Raw genomic sequence first — 20,074 nt, 5'->3', positions numbered from 1 at the left:
TATTAGAAAAGGTATGACATACCTTGCATTCCTTTGCCTTATGGTTGGGATATAGGTAATAAATACAGTCTTTATTAGGATCATCTGTATAAAGCCTTTTCTTCGAGAAGGTAGCACAGGCTCTAAAGAGACCCTTTGTTTCCTTTTCTGACATAATTATGCCAGAATGTTGACAAACCAGCACTGGAGATGGATCCTGTAGATGTAGAATCTTGAAATGAAGCAAAAAACTCTTTCTAAATTCACTAAGAGAAAACTGAGCAGATCTCAGAGGAGGCTCCCTAGCACAACGTGCAGTAGAAAATCTGAAGGTCTAAGGTTCTCTCACAAGTGTTCTAGAGGGTGAAGGGTCATGATTGGTTAAAGAATTACTTTTGGTCTCTTTTACAAAACGAGAGATATGGGTTACAAAACTTTAATTGACCTAGGCCCAGTTTCTGCTTTGTATTGGTTTAGCTTTGCTTTTTTGATGTACTGGGGACTCCCATCTCGACGACGGGGAATGATTCAAGCATGTGAATCTATGAACGTTTCAATACTGGAGTACAGTACAGTTATACAGTGGTACAGTTGCATAGTTGAAATCTCTCATCACTGTTATTCCACAGGTACTTGTTTCACCGACTTAGGAAGGATGAAAGCCAAGCCAGTCCCTATTAGAATCAAACATGTGACATACACGTTTTTAGGTCTCGCCTGTCGATGCGCATGCGCATCGAGCAAGCGAGACTATGGGGGCTTATCCACTCTTTATCCAACTTGCAAGGAATCGTGGCGATTCCTTGCAGTGCCCGTGACTTTTAAGCTCAATGCACATGCGCATTGAGCTTAAAAGCGCGTGCACATCAGTTCCCTCAGCCGCACTCCAGGCCCCCGCTCCGCCCCCTCCCGCCGTGTCGCATTTCTCCTCCCCCCTCCCCTTATCTGCCGTCCCTTCGTCTGTTCCCTCTCCCCGCTCCGCCCCCTCCCCTGCCCGCCATGTCGCATTTTTTTTTTAAATCCCCACTTCCCCCCTACCCCCCAGCAATGCCAACACTGACGCCGTGCTCTGCTGCTTGTTTTTTTCTTCCTCACTTCTAGCTGCTGCAATTCCAGTCCAGCAGCCTGGGCGACGGAGGGAGGATTTGCAAGCAGAGCTGCTTCCATTTGCAATCAATTTCCGTAGAATTTGCCAATGATTTAAATGCTTATTTTTTCCGCATTTTTGTTAGCACAGAGCTGTGGCATTATCGAACCGGCGTCGATCTCTTTCTACGGAACTTCTGCAAAATCTTTTGTTATTCTATATATTTTTTTGCAAATGAATCGCGCCGCGTAGTGTCATCTGTGTTATTTATCGTATTTTGTTTTGTACAATTCTATACATTTTCCCGTGTTGCAGATGTGCTCTGTTGCCTCCCCTCCTGCTTTTTGGATTTCACTCGTCCTTTTTGTGCAGATCTGCAGAATATGGCGTCTCGTCGCTGTGCCCCGTTTCAAAAATAAGCTCAGGCTGCCATTTTTGTTTTTCTTTTGTCTGCAAATTTTAATAAAAAACTGTCTGAGAATGTGGGAGAGGCACATTGGAAGGGAAGAGAAGGGGCCACCTCACGGGGAAGAGGATTAATTTTTTGGCAAACTTTTTTTTTTTTAAAGGAATTTTGAGAAGGGAGGGAGAAAGGGGAGGAGACATCTCATGTGCTACGTAGCCTGACGTGATTGCTGAAAGCGCTAACGGTTTAAAGCGCCTTTTGACCATTAAAACATTTAAAGTATTTTGTTATCTACTATTTTATTCTTCTGTCTGCATTTTTATTTCCTCTACGAGAAATTAAAGTTTACGTTGTTGTTGCTTTCTATGGAGCACGTTGCCTGGGGGCTACTTTGAAATCGTGTAACGGGGAAGGATAACTAGTTACAAATCAAAGAGCAACATCCTATGCTTATTTTTAATTTTGTATAGGTTCGATTTGTATTTATGAGTGCCTAAGAATTCTGAATCATGCCTGTCGTACTCCAGTACCATGAGAGCCTTGCACTCCGAGCTTTTGTATACAAATGTAACCTTAAATATGTGTGGTTTTTAAGATGAAGCTTCTTTGGAATAATATGAAAACGACAGCCGTTTTGTACAGATCCTACTACGGTAGTCGTTATGTAAAACATTGTGTTAAATAGTTTTTAACCCCCCTCCCCTTATCTGGCCTTCCCTCCGTCTGTTCCCTCTCCCCGCTCCGCCCCCTCCCCTGCCCGCCGTGTCGCATTTTTTTTTAAATCACCACTTACCCCCTACCCCCCAGCAATGCCAACACTGACGCCGTGCTCGGTGTTTCTCTTGTTTTCTTTCAGAACACGCCTTTCTCTTGTTGTGCTTATTTTTTAAATTACATGCAGACCTCCGTAAAATCAGACTTTCAAATTAACACGGGCGCACGTCCATTTTTAAACTGCAATGAAAGCACATTCGAAGGGGGCTGCAGCGTGCGCCCGTATTGTTAATCTATAACAGCGACCATGTCGTCTTTCAGTAAACAAGTGCTGGAGTTTAGTCTTGCAGGCATAAGAAGCAGTATGCTGAGAGAGACCATTCACAACATTGAATACATGAAAATAGCTTGATACTAAACTGCTTGGGCAACGTTACAGTTAAAAACTTTAACTCTTGTGTATTTATGTAGTGGATGATTCAAAGAACTGGTCTGTAATTGGAATGTAGACAGGAACACCCCTCTCTCCTTTCATGTACACACCATGGACTGGGAACGGAAAGCTGTCCTCACACAAATGCTGCACCAGTCAGCAGGTCGAATGCTCCCTCGGGATAAGCTGCGGTTTCTGGATGCTTAATGCGGTGGAAACAAGGAATGTTCCGTGGTTAACTGTCTCTAACGTGCCACCTTCGCTGCATGTCTGTGGGACGTCACGTTTCTCGTCCTAGGCTTTCATCTGACGCCCCAGTAGGTTCTGGGAGTTGTAGTCTTGGTATTGTATAACTCGTGTGTATTTATGTAGTGGATGATTCAAAGAACTGGTCTGTAATTGGAATGTAGACAGGAACACCCCTCTCTCCTTTCATGTACACACCATGGACTGGGAACGGAAAGCTGTCCTCACACAAATGCTGCACCAGTCAGCAGGTCGAATGCTCCCTCGGGATAAGCTGCGGTTTCTGGATGCTTAATGCGGTGGAAACAAGGAATGTTCCGTGGTTAACTGTCTCTAACGTGCCACCTTCGCTGCATGTCTGTGGGACGTCACGTTTCTCGTCCTAGGCTTTCATCTGACGCCCTAGTAGGTTCTGGGAGTTGTAGTCTTGGTATTGTTCCTATAAATCAACTGGACCTGCTTACTCAACAAGGCGCACTGTTGACAAACACTGATGAGCCAACTGGTTTAACGAGGATAGCGATGTTGGCCACCCCTCACCCTCACTCACCCTCACTCACCCTCAACCCCTCACTCACCCTCAACCCCTCACCCTCACTCACCCTCAACCCCTCACCCTCACTCACCCTCAACCCCTCACCCTCAACCCCTCACCCTCCCTCACCCTCACCCTCCCTCACCCTCAACCCCACTCACCCTCACTCACCCTCAACCCCTCACCCTCACCCTCACTCACCCTCAACCCCTCACCCTCACCGTCCCTCACCCTCACCCTCACTCACCCTCAACCCCTCACCCTCACTCACCCTCACTCACCCTCAACCTCACTCACCCTCAACCCCTCACCCTCAACCCCTCACTCATCCTCACTCACCCTCAACCCCTCACCCTCACTCACCCTCAACCCCTCACCCTCAACCCCTCACCCTCACTCACCCTCAACCCCTCACCCTCGACCCCTCAACCCCTCACCCTCACTCACCCTCAACCCCTCACCCTCACTCACCCTCAACCCCTCACCCTCAACCCCTCACCCTCACTCACCCTCAACCCCTCACCCTCACTCACCCTCAACCCCTCACTCACCCTCACTCTCACTCATCCTCACTCACCCTCAACCCGGTATAGAGACAAAATATCGACTCCAAAATATCGACTGGACATAATATCGAGTTTTAAATATAGACTGGACAAAATATCGACTGGACATAATATCGACTACAAAAATATCGTTTTTCAGGTAAGTGAAGTAATATCGACTGTATAAAATATAGATAGCAAAAATATCGATTTTTTAATAATATATAATATTTTATAGTGTATTTTTATGTAATAATATGTGTGAATAGTGTGTATTAATGTTATAAAATATTTTATTACATGAATTTTGTTTTGTTAATAATTGCGTAATGTAATTCTGTAGCGGGTTGTGGGTTTATAGGGGAATAGGGTGGGAAGTAATTTAATAATAATTAATTAATTAATATATGTGTGTTAATATTTTTAATTAATTATTAATTGATAATTAATTAATATTAATTAGTTAATTAATTAATATAATTTTGAATATATTTTGTATTAGTAAATAATTGTTAATTAAATAATTGTAATTAGTTAATTACATTAATTAGAGTACATTTTTAATATATATAATTTTGTGTTATTTTTAAGTAATTAATTTTGAAAAAATAATATTAATTATTAAAATAATTACACCTAATGTTCTAATATATTTATTTTATTGTTATTGTTAATTAATAATGAATTGGTAATTAAATAATATTGATAAATTTTGGGTAAAGGAGCATTTTTAGGGTTCAGGGTCAGTTTTCAGTTCATGGGTAAAGGGGTATTTTTAGGGTTCAGGGTCAGTTTTCAGTTCATGGGTAAAGGGGTATTTTTAGGGTTCAGGGTCAGTTTTCAGTTCATGGGTAAAGGGGTATTTTTAGGGTTCAGGGTCAGTTTTCAGTTTTTGGGTAAAGGGGCATTTTTAGGGTTCAGGGTCAGTTTTCAGTTTTTGGGTAAAGGGGTATTTTTAGGGTTCAGGGTCAGTTTTGGGTTTTTGGGTAAAGGGGTATTTTTAGGGTTCAGGGTCAGTTTTGGGTTTTTGGGTAAAGGGGTATTTTTAGGGTTCAGGGTCAACAAATAAGATTTTAAAAAAATATTTTTATTATTTTCATTTATTATTTAATTATTATAATTTAATTTAAGTAGTTTTAAGTATATTTTAGTAATTAAAATTTAATATTAATTTAATTTAACACTGTTTTTAATAAAGTCGATATTTTTTACATCTATATTTTTGTTAACGATATTTTGTACTCGATATTTTTGTACTTACCTGTTTGTAGATACAAACTCGATATTTTGACTGTCGATATTTTGTCCACGATATTTTGGCAAGTCGATATTTTGTCAGTCGATATTATTTCAGTGATCCCCTCAACCCCTCACTCACCCTCAACCCCTCACCCTCACTCACCCTCAACCCCTCACCCTCAACCCCTCACCCTCACTCACCCTCAACCCCTCACCCTCACTCACCCTCACCCTCACCCTCACTCACCCTCAACCCCTCACCCTCAACCCCACACCCTCACTCACCCTCACCCCCTCAGCCTCACCCTCACTCACCCTCACCCTCACTCACCCTCAACCCCCCACCCTCACCCTCACTCACCCTCAACCCCTCACCCTCAACCCTCACTCACCCTCAACCCCTCACCCTCAACCCCTCACTCTCACTCATCCTCACTCACCCTCAACCCCTCACCCTCACTCACCCTCAACCCCTCACCCTCACTCACCCTCAACCCCTCACCCACCCTCAACCCCTCACCCTCACTCACACTCACCCTCACTCACCCTCACTCACCCTCACCCACCCTCAACACCTCATCCTCACTCACCCTCAACCCCTCACCCTTACTCACCCTCAACCCCTCACCCTCAACCCCTCACCCTCAATCCCTCACCCTCAACCCTTCACCCTCACTCACCCTCAACCCCTCACCCTCACTCACCCTCACTCACCCTTACTCACCCTCACTCACCCTCACCCACCCTCATTCACCCTCATTCACCCTCAACCCCTCACCCACCTTCACTCACCCTCAACCCCTCACCCTCAACCCCTCACTCACCCTCACCCTCACCCTCACTCACCCTCACTCAGCGCAACCACAGCATCTTCACTAAATATATTTAATAAACTTTAAGCTATTGGCAATATAAAATAAAATCCATTTTATTTACGTATTAATTATTAATTTTTTTTTTAAAGCCATTGATTTTTTTTATATCAATACATATAAGTCACATATAAGTCCCGTTAATACAAAACATGTTGCTTTACAAATGCTAGAGGTGTCACATTTACAAAAATTATAACTATTGGCTTTGTAAAGAAGAAAGCTATTAATTTAGCTATTTAGAAAAAACAACACATAAATAAAAAACAAAAAAATAAATAACACCTATAGCTCAAACTTTACTACTGCGAGACCTATTGCATTTCCAATGCTTGTTTTAAATGCCATTTATCGCACAAGGATATGGACAAACAAGGGTTATGTACAGTGCTTGATTTGTCAAAATGAATACATTAATATGTGCTGGGACCTTCCATCATAGGTTTTCCGGCTGACCACTATGAGTAAATCCCACTACATTGGGTGTTAGATGAACAGCAACACTCCTATCTTCAAACAGTTCTGCTGGGGAAGCCAGGGAAGCATAGAGGGCTATGTCAGAACATTGAGATGTAAATATAACAAGAAATAAGTATGTTAACCTTTCCTGCAGCCACAGTCCTTTCAAGATGCTGGACTTATCTCTCCATATGCTCATCCCCTTTAGTCCTCCGACGGCAGACAATCCATGCTGCACGAATATATGATTTTTCAACGATTTCAAGTTCCACGCATGGCATAACCACGCGAATTTTACATCGCAAGTGGCTTTACCACGCTGGAATATACAACGAAGGATTGTACCACGTCTTACCTGCACGTCTTTCTCCAGCAGCCCTTACTTCCATCTACCATGGAAACAAGCGTCAAAACACGTCTTCCAAAATAAGACTTCTTTTTTGACGTACACTGCACGTCTTTGGGGGAGGCTCACAGAGCGTTTTTTTTTATCTAACTCGCTCCTTAATTGTTGTTATTTTTTGGGGGGGGGAGACCCCCCCAGCCCCCCCTTACCCCCCTCCCAACCCTCCCCCAGCCCCCCCAGCACGACTGGACGGAATACCACATCTCCCCCCAACCCACGCTGAACGTACTTTCGTGGTAAAGACGGTCGTTGAAGGCACCCACGTTGAAAAAACGTTTGCGTGGTAAGTGTACCGTGGTAACCGTTATGCGTGGGGATGCCTTTGTAGTAAATGATGTTTCCCGAGGAGTTCTCTTTTAAAGATTGTCCTCCATCAAGATCGCAGAGGTACAATTCTTTTCAGGACACTTATGAGTACGAGGAGGAAGAAGATAATCCTGCAATCAGCAGTAACCAAGAGATGGATGCATCTGAGCAGCTCACTAACAGCTACATCATAGCCAGAACTCATATCACATTGTCCATTTGGAGCTGGGGCGTCACGTACTGCTGCCTTTATTTACTATAGAAACTTTCTTCAAATATCCAGAACACCTGCAGCTTTAAGAATATATCCTAAATACCCAGAGCATGCTGTGCTCAGTAAGAGTGAGAAGACTCCAGGCAGAACAGCCACTGACGTACACTGCAAAGGCGGGCACCCTGTGCCCCAGATGCTCATCCAGGCTGTACACTTAAGGACGACCCGGTGCAAGGAACGGTGACGTGAAGGAAAGCAACAGACAGTGGGGCATCTCAAGATCAGATGAGCTTCATCACGCAGCATGAAGCCTTCATCCGAAATTAAGGATGGAGCTGGAGGAAAGTGCTGGAGTGCCCTCACACAGTGGTTCTTCTACTTAGGAGAAGAAGCAGTGTTGTTAAATTACTCACTGGAGATGAAAAATATCATAGTTAACTTCTGCACTTCAGTGGTAGGAACTGTAGCTCAGCCCAAACACAATCAATAAGAGTCACTGCAAAATAAGTTCAGGTCTTTGAATATTAGTTCCAGTACAGGGCACCAGCAAACACAGGCTCAAATTAAGCACGGGTATATCAGAAATAAAAGCATAAAGGCTATAGGTAAAAATTACTGTTGTTCATCTATTCATTCTCCCACTCATCAATTCATCCATTCACCAAGCCCACCATTACTCCCATTGTCCCAGTCAGCCACCAACCCAACCATGCATTCATTCCATTGGCATGCAGGAGATGTGAACAATTAGGAACACAGTGAATAGTTGGATGAAAGTTGAAAGGCTGTTCAGAGCTATTCTGCAATTTGATTTAGAACCCACTTCGCAGTACAGGTGCTGCATTACATATGCGGTATAATGTCCCAGTCTGCTCCACGGTGCACCTAGTTTGGCTCTGCATGACAAAGAATGGCCCAATGTGTGCAAATAGGATTTTCTTTTTATTGTCCCCAGAATTGGTAAGAGCTTGCACCCATAATAGGGACAGTGCAGTATTTAAATATATACCGACATACAACTGCCTGTCTGCATTACAATGTAAAGGGATTGGTCTTAGAAAAAACTGGTATATAGATTTCCCTTAGTGAGGGATCCTACTGTTTCGACTTGTAAAAAAAACTACTTCCTACAGGCGAAAAATAATGGTTTTCCCAATGCTTGTTTTAACTTGAATAAAGACTAAGATAAGAGTGGAAATAGGGTCCTGGGGAGAATAGCAGCAACAATACACAACGCAAGTGCCATACCAGTAACAAAAGCTTGAACAAGGCTTGGTGGCAGAGTGAGAATCAGCCAAGAAACGGGTGTTGCATGGGGTTGGCTTAACACAATCTGGATTTCAGAATCAAAGAACAGTTGTAGGAAGTATAGGATTAATCAAGCAAAACAGAGAGGGAAGAAGTAAGTCTTGAAGAACAAGTTACCTTTGGTAACGATATAACTGTAAGAAACAAATATTAGTTATGGATCCCTTACCGTAGAATTACCTACAAGCGTCAGACTGGATCCACAGAATTTTTGAGGTGGTGTTGGTCGACTCCGCGTTCGTCGATGGCGTTATGATGTAGCCGTATCTACTTAGACATAGCCCCTGCGCGCTGACGGCAGTTCTTTTAGCGACATTCCATGCCAGAAGCGCAGAGCCATACAAGACACTGACCACTAGTGCACAAAATCTAAGGCCCTGAAAGGGAGTCCCTAACACTAGAAGTCAGTTCAAAGAACAAGGAAGATGGGTAGGGCAGTAAGGAATCCATAACTAATATATGTCTTTTACAGATATATCGCTACCGAAGGTAAGTAACTTGTTCATCAAAGTCAGTGGTCCCTTATCCATTCACTACGTCCATTTGTAACTTAGTTGAGGTTACCCCCTACGCCCCCAGGAGCCACAGGGGTTTATGTCTGCCATTGCTATAGCCGTCCTGGTATGCTAGAGGGCGCGCTGTGCCTGATTGCGCGACAAGCAGGAAGATTGGGAGGTGGGGGCCCAGACCACAATCCACCAGTAGTCCCTGGACTTATCGTACCTCCCTCCCGCAGTCCACTGAGCACTGCCGAGAGCACCAGGCAGGTCAAGTTGCGTTGCGCACACTGTTGGGGCCCGGGTCTCAGGCCTCAGCAGAAGCTGTTCCTCCTCTCCCCGGCCGACCGCGAAGCCGCTAGCAGTCACTTCAGGGCAGCCGGGGGTATGGAGCCGTCCCCACCACCGGCAACAACTGTCCCGGCCTCACCACGTAGTTGCAGTGCTGGCTGTGTATCAATCAATCAATCAATCATTGCATTTATATAGCGCACTACTTACCCAGTGGGTATCAAGGCGCTGGGGGGGGGGGGGGGGGTCTGCTACTGCTCGAACAACCAGGTCTTGAGTTGCTTCCTGAAGGCGAGGTGGTCCTGGGTCAGGCAGAGGTTGGTGGGGAGGGAGTTCCATGTCTTGGCGGCGAGGTAGGAGAAGGACCGTCCCCCTGTGGTGGCTCTACGGATGCGGGGGACGGCGGCGAGGGCGTGGCTGGTCGATCGAAGCTGGCGTTTGGGAGCGTAGAAATTGAGGCGGCTGTTGAGGTATCCTGGGCCTTGGCTGTGTAGGGCTTTGTGTGCGTGGGTGAGGAGACGGAAGGTGATTCTCTTGTTGACCGGGAGCCAATGCAGATCTCTCAGGTGTCCGGAGATGTGGCTGCGACGGGGGATGTCCAGGATGCGTCGTGCTGAGGCGTTCTGGATCCGCTGGAGTCTCTTCTGGAGTTTGGCGGTGGTTCCGGCGTAGAGGGTGTTGCCATAGTCCAGACGGCTGGTGACGAGGGCCTGGGTGACCGTCTTCCTGGTCTCGGTGGGGATCCACCGGAAGATCTTACCTAGCATGCGCAGGATGTTGAAGCACGACGAGGAGACGGCGTTGACTTGTCTGGTCATGGAGAGGGAGGAGTCCAGGAAGAAGCCCAGGTTGCGTGCGTGGTCTGTTGGTTTGAGTGCGCTGCCTAGAGCGGGGGGCCACCAGGAGTCGTCCCAAGCAGCAGGTGAGGATCCCAGGATGAGGACTTCCGTCTTATCTGAGTTCAGTTTCAGGCGGCTGTTCTTCATCCATTCGGCTACCTCTTTCATCCCTTCGTGAAGGTTGGCTCTGGCGGTGGCGGGGTCGTTGGTAAGGGAGAGGATCAGCTGGGTGTCGTCGGCGTAGGAGATGATGTTGAGGTGGTGCTGGCGTGCGATGTCTGCGAGGGGGCTCATGTAGATGTTGAAGAGGGTTGGACTGAGCAAGGAGCCTTGAGGGACGCCGCAGATGACTTCGGTGGCTTCAGATCTGAACGGAGGGAGGCGGACTCTCTGTGTCCTTCCGGCGAGGAAGGAGATGATCCACTCCAGTGCCTTCTCCTGGACTCCGACGTTGCTGAGGCGTTGTACTAGGGTACGATGGCAGACGGTGTCGCGGAGAGGTCGAGGAGGATGAGGGCCGCTGTTTCTCCGTTGTCGAGCAGCGCTCGGATGTCATCGGTGACTGCAATCAGGGCGGTGTCGGTGCTGTGGTTGGCCCGGAAGCCAGACTGCGAGGGGTTGAGGGATCCGTTCGTCTCGAGGAAGGCGGCCAGCTGCTTGTTGACGGTCTTCTCGATGACTTTAGCAGGAAACGGGAGCAGCGAGATGGGGCGGTAGTTTTTGAGGTCGGTGGGGTCAGCCGATGGCTTCTTGAGTAGAGCGCTGAGTTGGGCGTGCTTCCAGCTCTCCGGGAAAGTAGCTGTGTCGAAGGAGGTGTTGATGATGTCCCGCAGGTGGGGTGCGATGACAGCGTCGGCCTTGTTGAAGACGTGGTAAGGGCAGGGGTCGGTCGGAGATCCGGAGTGGATGGAGTTCATCGTGCGGACTGTGTCTTCGGTGCTGATCGGAGTCCAGGCGCGGAGGGTGGTGGTGGGGGGCGGTGGTTCGGTCGTGGTGTTCGTCGGTTGAGTGCTGAAGCTGTTGTGTATGTCCGCGATCTTGTTGTGGAAGTAGGAGGCGAGGGAGTTGCAGAGGTCTTGCGAAGGGGTGATGTTGTTTCCGGCGTTGGGGTTGGAGAGCTCTTTGACGATGTTGAAGAGTTCTTTGCTGTTGTGTGCATTGTTGTCCAGTCGTTCCTTGAATGCAGTTTTCTTGGTGGCGCGGATGAGTTGGTGGTGTTTTCGCGTGGCGAGCTTGAGGGCAGTCATGTTGTCTGGTGTTGGGTCTCTGCGCCAGGTTCTCTCGAGGGCTCGGCAGTTCTTCTTGGAGCTCTTGAGTTCGTCGGTGAACCATGGGGCTTTCTTGCTGCCGGGTCTGGTGGGTGGGCGGGGTCCTCAGGGGGGCGAGGTCGTCTGCGCAGTCGCTGATCCACTTCGTGAGGTTGGTGGCCGCCTGGCTAGGGTTCGTTGTGCTGGTGGGAGGGTTCATGCTCAGGGAGGACGCGAGCTGGTCGGCTGTGATCTTGTTCCAGTTCCTGCGTGCAGCCTGTTGCTGGTGGTGGTGGATCGTGGTCCTTGCGAAGCTGAAGTGGACGCAGCTGTGGTCCGTCCAGTGGAGTCCGGTGGCGTGGCTGAAAGCGATGTCCTTGCTGGATGAGAAGACGGGGTCGAGTGTGTGTCCGGCGTAGTGGGTGGGGGTGGTCACCAGTTGCTTGAGTCCCAGGTTGGCGAGGTTGTCCAGCAGGGTGGTGGTGTTGCGGTCGTTAATGTTCTCCAGGTGGAAGTTGAGGTCCCCTAGGAGGATGTAGTCAGCGGAGCAGAGGGCGTGTGGGCTGATGAAGTCGGCGATGTCTTCGCTGAATTGTGTGTGTTGTCCAGGGGGTCTGTAGATGAGGGTGCCTCTGAGGGTGGTCTTGGGGTTGATGTGGACTTGGAAGTGCAGGTGCTCGGCAGTTGCGAGGGTGTCATCGGTGTTGGTTGTGATGCGGATGGTGTTCCTGTGGACGATGGTGATGCCTCCTCCGGTGTGGTTGATGCGGTCCCTTCGGATGATCTTGTAGCCGTCTGGGATGGCGATGTCAGGCGCTGAGGAGGCGTTCATCCAGGTTTCCGTGAAGAAGGCGACGTCTGGGGCTGTGGTGTCGAGCAGGTTCCAGACCTTGATGGCGTGCCTGTGAATGGAGCGGGTGTTGAGCAGGATGCATTTCAGGTGGCTGCTGCTGTTGCTCGTCTTGGTTGGTTTAGTTGTAGAGCAGGTCCGGGTGCAGGTGAACTTGCAGGAGTTGCAGCAGAAGGGTCCGTGGGTGCGTCTCGGGGTGGCTCGGTAGCAGCCCGGGACTCGGCCGGCGTTGAGTGCGTTGAGGGTGGCGGCGTCGTACGTCCGGCGGGTGGGCTGGGGTCTGCGGGGGTCAGGGGTCCTGGCGCTGGGCGCGGTCCAGGCGCAGACGGGCTTACCTTTGGCGCACCTTCGGCGCTCAGTCCGTGCTCCCGCTGCGTGCGTCTGCTGCGTGGTCGCTCTGGGGACGTCATAAGAGGGAGCCGGGAGGGAGGGTCTGTGGGGGGGAGGGGGGGGGGGCGGGAGCCAATCGGCTGGCGGGGGGCGGGGCCTCGGGCTGGGGCGGCGGGAAAATCTGGTGCGGTCCTCGGGTGGCTGGGGTGGCGGGAGGCAGGGGGCTCGGCGGCCCTCGGTGGCTGGGGTGGCGAGAGGCAGGGGGCTCGGCGGCCCTTGGTGGCTGGGGTCGCGGGAGGCAGGGGGCTCTGCGGCCCTCGGTGGCTGGAGGCAGGGGGCTCGGGGGCCCTCGGTGGCTGGGGTGGCGGGAGGCTCGGCGGCCCTCTGTGGCTGGGGGGCGGGAGGCCCAGAAGCGTGTGGGTGACCAGGCCGGGAGGCGCAGTGGTCCCTCCCTGGCTCTGGTCGGGCTCCCCTTAAGAGGGAGCCGAGAGGAAGGGTCTGCGGGAGGGGGGGCGGGAGCCAATCGGCTGGCGGGGGGGCGGGGCCTCGGGCTGGGGCGGCGGGAAAATCTGGCGCGGCCCTCGGGTGGCTGGGTTGGCGGGAGGCAGGGGTCTCGGCGGCCCTCGGTGGCGAGAGGCAGGGGGCTCGGCGGCCCTCGGTGGCTGGGGTGGCGGGAGGCAGGGGGCTCGGCGGCCCTCAGTGGCTGGGGTGGCGGGAGGCCCAGGAGCGTGTGGGTGACCAGGCCGGGGGGCGCAGTGGTCACTCCGCTGTACGTACTCTGTACGTCCTTCGCTTCTGCCAGCGAAGCGCTGCTCTCTTCTGCAAAGTCACCCGGGCCCAAGGCAGACTCGCTCCGCTTCACCTGCACACTGCCCCGCCTCGCTGCGGGCTCCGGTTTCTAAAACCGCCAGTTGTCCAGTCGCCCAGGTGGATACCCGCCGGCCAGAGGGTGGTAAACCGCACCGGTCGTTCAGGTATTTCGCCTCAGTGTCACCAGGCCATCATTATCGTTACCCACCGTCCACCGCACAGCCATTCCTGATTAGAGACCCCCAGGGGGGCCAACGCAGCCAATTGCATGCTCACGTTGCTTTTAGGGCTGGAAACCATCTATCTATCGTTATGTTGCCAATATGAGGTCAGGATAATGCCAGATATATTGCAGGGGATACAGAGCTCTTCTAGCTAGCTGCCATTCGCTTCGGCTGCTAGCCACACCCCCTGTTCTTCTTTTGAAGGATTCGGAGGCAGAAAGAAGGTGGGCAAAGTGATGGCCTGTCCTAAGTGGAAAGAGGTAACCACTTTGGAAGAAAAGAAGGTCGATTTCTAAGGACAACCTTGTCTGAATGAATGGCAAGGAAAGGAGGCTTAGAAGAAAGAGCCTGAAGCTCATTCACCCTGCGAGCAGAGGTGATGGCAACCAGAAAGACAGTCTTCAGAGTTAAGAGCCCGAGGGGGCAATTATGCAGCGGCTCAAAGGGTGCGCACATCAAATAAGTTAGAACAAGGTTCAAGTCCCACTGGGGCATTACAAAAGGAATAGGAGGAAAAAAGTGAGTAATGCCCTTAAGGAAGCAATTTACAATAGGGGACTTGAAAAGAGAAGGTTGATCCGGAAGGCAAAGAAAGGCCGAAATGTCCAAAAAATAGCCTTTGAGAGTGTCTAGAGCAGAGCCTTGCTGGGCCAAAGAAAGCAAGAAGAGGAGAACCTCGGAAAGAGGGGAAGAAATGGGATCTACAGCCTTTGCTGCACACCATGCCATACATTTGTTCCAACTACAGGCGTATACCGTTTTTGTGGAGGGACGCCTGGCTGCCAGAATGTCATCACAGACTTGAGGATGCAAGTCAAATGGCATCAACTGTCGCTGCTCAATCTCCACGCATGTAGGTGGAGGCTGGACAGGTTCGGGTGGAGGACGTCCCCTGCTGCTGCGACAGAAGATCCACCTGAAGAGGCAGTCGAATCGAGGGATTGATTGACAGACTGAGTAGCTCAGGTTACCAGTCTCTTCGTGCACAATCCGGAGCCACAAGGATGACTTGGGCCCGGTCGAGCTTGATCTTCTTCAGCACACTGGGCAGAAGTGGTATGGGCGGAAAGAAGTATAACAGACCGCAACTCCACTCGCAGGAAATTCCAACGCGCAGAACTGATGACATTGTGCTTTCTCTTCGGTGGCGAATAGATCTAACCAAGGCATTCCTCACTGCTGAAAGAGACCTTGCTCCACTTCGGAGTTCAGACGCCACTTGTGATCCATCATGCACCGAAGGCTGAGTTCGTCCGCCCTGGCGTTCAGGGAACCTGCAAGGTGTTGAACCACCAAGGTGATGCCCTGATTTTCCACCCAAGTCCAGAGGCACAGAGCCTCCTGACAAAGGGTCCACGACCCCACTCCGCCCTGTTTGTTGCAATACCACATGGCGGTGGTGTTGTCCGTGAACACCTGCACTACACTTCCCTGGACAGAGGGAATGAATGCCTTCAGTGCAAGTCGGATCGCCCGCAGCTCCAGAAGGTTGATATGGAGCCAGGACTCTGCCAGAGACCAGAGGACTCTGATCTCCGCTTCTCCCAAATGGCTTCCCCATCCCGGAAGGGACGCGTCCTGTGAGAAGTTGGCCCGATATGCAACGTTCGCTATTCTAGCGACCGCTATGTATCGTTCCAACGACCCTTATGGTGTTTGGTTGTAAGTCAACCTATAGACCAGCTATCCTAGTAGCGTGGATACGAGCAGTCTAAGGCTAAAGACTCGAGAGGGCGCGTTAAGCCAGCTGTTTACCACACATGTACCCCTTGAACACCCAGTGAAAGGACACCACACAAGTGTTATGAAAATAAACAGTATATTTATTAAGAATCACAACAGCCCTGTACTCTTTATGAGGACAGGGTACTTAGCACAAACCAAATCTCTTTAGCAAATACTTTAAGTGCACAGTTAAAACAAGTGTCCGAGGACACGGAAAGGTTAAGGCAAGTCGGAAGCGAGGGACTCGGGACCCTAGAGTAAGGAGGCTAAGCAGGCACTGAAATGCCGAGTTACCTAGCCACGAGGGCTGCAGCTGCACAAGTCTTACAGGCGTCGGGGTCTTCGCTGACGAGCCAGGAGCCGGAAGAAAAGGAGTTGCTGGCCGGCGACCAGTGATGAATAGTTCGTAGAGATCCAAGCCTGGATCGGAGATTGATGAAACCTGAAAGCAGAGGGGACCAAGTTCGTACTACTAGCCAGTAGTCAGAGGGTACCAGGAAGGCACCAGTTGGCCGTCACCTCGACCAGGTGAGTGGGCGACGCTAGGCTCTGCAGTCTCACGGACCAGGAGGCGTTGTCGGCGACCACGGTGGAGGTGCGAGCTGTCCCACGACGGATGACGCTGTCGGCGTCTTGAGTGGACCAGGAGGGTCCGGGGTGCTTCTCGAAAAGATGGAAGCAAGGGCCAGTCTGGAGCAACCAGACCGGCAGTGATGATTCTCGGATGTCGTCACAGAAGGACACAAGCCAGCGGCTAGTGACCAGACAACGTGCTGAGCAGCGAGCAGAAGGGCCCCACGCAGATCGTGGAGATGCTGGGGGGCTGCACTTCGGAGCTGGAGCGGCTCAGGGTCGGGGCTTCTCGAACCCCAGAGCACTCACCAGAGAGTTACCTCGATGGTCGTGCTGGTTTTTAAGAGCGTGCAGGTTCTGATGATGGCCGGTCCCTCGAGGTCTCGTCGCACCCACAGATCACAGCTGAGCTGATGACGGGGGTAGAGGTCAGAGGTGCCAGGGAAGCCGGTTCTCGTCGAGCTGAGCCGTCGGATTCCTTGAGGAAGGACTTACAGCAAACCGCAGAGTTCTTAGATGGTGCCCGCTGATGCAGGGTGACTACTCCTTAGCCACAAGGGAGAAATCTTGAGAAGAGTCTTGAAGTCCTTTCGTAGAAAGTATTCTTGATTCAAAGATGATCTAATTTGGAAGGGTCCCCGCTCCGGCCTTTATCCTAAAGAAAGGGGTGGGTACATGACTAGGTCCTGCCCTAAGGGTGGGACCAGGAAGGGGGGTAGTTACACCCCTCTCCCCTGCCGGACTTTCCCCAGGCCAGGGCTGTCGCCCCTGGAACTGGTTCTAACCGGCAGATGCGTAGTGAGCACCGGGGTGCCACTCCGCAGTCACCTTCTCGCAAAAGCCCTACCTACCCAGAATACACAAACCCTGTCTGGGACGGTGCGAACACCGCCCTCGACAGGAAACCCTTTGTCCAAGCGCTCCTCGCTGGAAGGACTCCCAGCAGCAGGAGGTCAGACTCGTGTCTGTGGTGGCAGCATCCATTTTGTGGAGCTGAGGCTTTCGTTAACTTTAACCGGGGTTCACAGTTACGTACATGTCGTGTCCCTCTAGAAGGGCGGAATGCTAACCTCGTCGCCAGAGTTGGTGAGAGGGCAGCATCCCGATTCGTATGACACCTTACTCGACATGTCTTGATAACGCGACACCGAAGTTACCGATGTGGCACGCGTTATCATGGAACAGCCATTGGGTCTTTTCTCCGCAAGCTGCAACCGGCTCGGCTCGGGCCAGAACACAGTTCACGCGAGCCCATGCACTCTGCCTTCAGGATTGTCAAGGCCTGCCATAGGAGTGACTGATAGGAACTCGGGTGTCCATTGTATGGTTAGATATAGGGCTACTATATCCAAAGCAAAGGGTGATTACACGACTTCGCCCCAGCTGTCATGCAGCCAGTTGTGTCAATTTTAGGAGGCCAGCCAGGGGTGGCATAATACATGCTGCAGCCCCTGGCGGCCCTGGGTACACCTATGCCCTGAGTTACAGGGTCTGATAAGGTGGCCCAGTACCAATTGGTAAATGCACCTAGGGTACATATCGTAATTTTAAAGAGAGAGCAGTAGGCCTGGGGTCCTGATTGGCAGGGTCCCAGGTCGACTATGTCCAAAACCAGCTAAAACACAGGGCAAAAAGTTGGGGGCAACCATAGTCAGGATGTACCTTCCTACACGTCCCTCAAAACGGTGTGTTACGGTGAGGAAGAGAGAGGGATCTGCCATTGACCCAATCGCGATTCATGTGCCACCACTGCAATTGTTGTGCAGTGCCCTCCGAGATCTGGACGTGATCGGACAGGTTTCCCTGATGCTGTGCCCACCGGAACTTCAGGTCCAACTTCCGAGCCTGCATATGCCATCTGGCATGATCCACTACCAGGATGCAGGAGGCCATCAGACCCAGTAGACGGAGGGTCATCCTCACCGAAACCCGGGATAGAAGCTGAAAGATCAGAATCATAGCCTGAATATCCCAGACTCGCTGATCTGGAAGATAAACCTGAAACTGCGCAGAGTCAAGAACCGATCCGATGAAGACGAGCGTCTGAGAGGTAATCAGGTGCGACTTCGGCACGTTGATGGAGAACCTCAGCAAATGCAGGAGGTTAGCCGTAGTCTGGAGGTGGAAGACGACTGCCTGGGGCGAGCCAACCATTCATCAAGATAGGGGAAGACTGGAACCCCTAATCTGCGCAGATGAGCTGCGACCACCACCATCTCTTTCGTGAACACCCAAGGGGCACTGGTGAGGCAGAAGGGGAACATGGTAGACAAAGTGCTGGTGGCCCACCGTGAACCGCAGGTAACGCTGATGTGCCGGCAGGACAGGAATATGGAAATAAGCGTCCTGCAAGTCCAACACTACCATCTAGTCTCCAGGGTCTAGGGCAGACAAAACCTGAGCTAACATCAGCATCTTGAACTTCTCCTTCCGGAGGAAGACGTTGACGCTCCTAGGGTCCAAGATAGGGAGCAGGCCCCCTTTGCCCTTCTAGGGAACCAGAAACTAGTGGGAGTAAAAACCCTGTCCTACTTCTGGGCCAGGAACGTGCTCGATGGCCCCCTCGGCCAAGAGGGCCGTAACTCCCTCCTGCAGAAGTTGCAAGTGATCACCCGACATGCAGTGGCATGGCTGGAGGGGTCGCCTCGAAGGGGAGGGAGTAGCCCCTTTAGACGATTTGCAGCACCCACCTGGGCGAGGTGATGGTACACCAGAGGAGTAGGTGATGGCGAACTCTGCCTCCCACTGGCGTGGAATGGGCCTGAAAGCTCGGACTAGGAAGGCTTTGAGGCAGATGCTGCGGAAGCGGATGTGGACTGACCGGCTCTGTCACCCTGCTCCGCCACACCGGAATGCACATCCGCAACCGCGTTGAAGTTGGTTCTGCGGTCTGTGGCTGGACAAACGTGCGGGGGTGCCCCTTCCGTGGCCATGAAAGGAATGAAAAGCAGAACTCTGCTGGCGCTGGGCCGACAGGCCCAAGGACTTGGTCGTAGCCCTGGAGTCCTTAAAGCGCTCCAGCGCGCTATCTGCTTTGTCGCCAAAGAGGAGACTGTAATCAAAAGGCATGTGCATGAGAGTGCTCTGGACATCCCCTGAAAAGTTTGTGGACCTCAGCCAGGCGTGACGCCGAATCGCCACCGTCATTGCAATCGCTCTGCCCAGCGTGTGGTGTCAAGTCCACATCGGATAGAGTAACGTGCTGCATGCCGCCCCTCAGCAAGATCCTGGGCAAGCCGTGTCCTGGCCTCCTCCGGACACTGGGGCAGCACGTCCCCCACCGTAACCCACTGAGAGTGGGTGTAACGGTCCAAAAGGCACGCGGTATTATGGGAATACAATCCTAGACTGCGGGAAGAAAACAGTTTCTTGCCAAATTGTTCAAGCCTTTTGGATTCCCGGTCCGGAAGTGCGATCAGGAAGGCGGTCTGGGACGTGGAGGCCTGGATAACCAGACTCTCAGGGGTGGGGTGGGTGGACAGAAAGCAGGGGTCGCCCGGAGCTTGGCGGTGGCGTCGCGCCACGTTCCGATCCACAGGAGAGACTGTGGTGGGCTTGGACCAAGTGCCTATGTCTGTGAGGGCCTCATTGAACTGCAGCAGAGGCTCTTAAGAGCTTACTGGCGGTAGAAGCACCTCGGTGAGGAGATTAGTTCTCATGGCCGCTGCAGGGAGCTCAAGGCCCAAAGCCTTGGCCGCCTTGCGCAGCATCACAGTAGCTCCCTCATCCGTATCCGGAAGTAGGAGGGAGAAAACCAGTGTCAGGCAAAGTGTCTAGACCACTGGCCTACCTTCGCTCATCCACCCAGTCCTGACTTAACTGGCACTGCTGTGCCAGAGGGTCCTCAGACCCCTCCCAGTCTTCCCTTCATCCATGTCCTGATAAACAGGCAGAAATGGAAGAGCCGGGGCATAGGTGAACCACTCACCAGTCGACCGA

Source organism: Lissotriton vulgaris, chromosome 5 (genome assembly GCF_964263255.1).
Source record: "Lissotriton vulgaris chromosome 5, aLisVul1.2, whole genome shotgun sequence".
NCBI classification, from domain to species: domain Eukaryota; kingdom Metazoa; phylum Chordata; class Amphibia; order Caudata; family Salamandridae; genus Lissotriton; species Lissotriton vulgaris.
Note: the sequence above shows the minus strand (reverse complement) of the source record.